Source organism: Triticum dicoccoides, chromosome 4A (assembly GCF_002162155.2).
Source record: "Triticum dicoccoides isolate Atlit2015 ecotype Zavitan chromosome 4A, WEW_v2.0, whole genome shotgun sequence".
Classification (NCBI taxonomy): domain Eukaryota; kingdom Viridiplantae; phylum Streptophyta; class Magnoliopsida; order Poales; family Poaceae; genus Triticum; species Triticum dicoccoides.
The window spans coordinates 732,789,133-732,790,395 of record NC_041386.1 but is presented as its reverse complement, the minus strand read 5'-3'; positions in this window follow the sequence as shown (position 1 = coordinate 732,790,395).

Genomic DNA, 1,263 nt, shown 5'->3' with positions numbered 1-1,263 from the left:
AAGGGATGTTCTTCTGCCCATCTCAATTCCACATGTTATGTCAGTGGTACAGCCGCATTGATTGGCAGTATGTATTTCAGCTTGGGTTTAAAGGGGCAGTCTGGTGATATGAGAATTTGTACAAACTACCTAGGACATCAAGTTCACATGGGTGTACTTATTTACATACAAACTACCGATGACACCCAGTAGATTAATTAGTGACATCTCCAGATTTCTATCATCATGTTGCTTGGTTTATCTTCATATAAGTTTCACTGGGAGATGCATGCATTAAACATAATGTTTTTTAGTGGGCATCAGACTTGGTTCAGATGGCTTTTGCTGTGAAAGAAAATTTATCTATCTAAAGATCTGTACTCTGAATCCTAGATCTCATACTTGATTTTTTGGCATAAGAATATATATCTATAGATCGCTGCTGTATGGATACAGTACAAGTGAGATACTTGATTTCACTGCTCCAAGATCACTTACAGGTAATTGAACTTGCTGTGGAAGCATGGAGCATCCTGAGATCCCTGATGTGGTAGTTAGCTTCTTGCATGTTGCTTCCACATACATGCCAGTAGCTGGATGCCAACAATGCTACCGATGAGGTATTAAGAGCCATGTGTCTAATGAGTTTGTTGGACTTGGTTTGTCATCCCGTCCTGGCTGGAAAGCAGCTAAGTTACAACCTCCGTACATATGTATTTTGCCATTAAGAAGCAGTAAGAACTTACTATGATGTCCAAAGTCTTTGGGGTGTCCAGTTTGGCTCAATGTGACCCAACCAATTTTTGATTGTATCTCAGATTATTTTCTGGATCCCATCTGAAGCTATTTGTATGCTCTGATAATGTAATGCTTGTGCCAAATTAGATCCTATTTGGAACTACATCATCGACATTTTCAGTACCTTTTGATTAGCTATTTCTTTGAAGCTTCAATTATGAAAAAGGATAAAGGAGAAATATTGTGTAGCATGGTATGATATAATATAACAGTTCTATGATGTGTATATCCATGCATATAGAGAGGAGAAAGAATGTTCTATATTTTCTTATTATCATCTTAGCTATATTTTTAATTTTATGATTCTTTGTTGGTTTCTTATTTTCTGTTCAAAGCAGAAGAGAACACATTTCGGTACACCCACCATTACAATTTGTTCTATTGTTATATTGGTTTGGGGTTGCACAACCTAAGATCTCAAGATAGATGGGTACTTTTCTGAAGAAACTATTGAGTCCCAGGTATTGTGATTCTCTATCTTTTTCA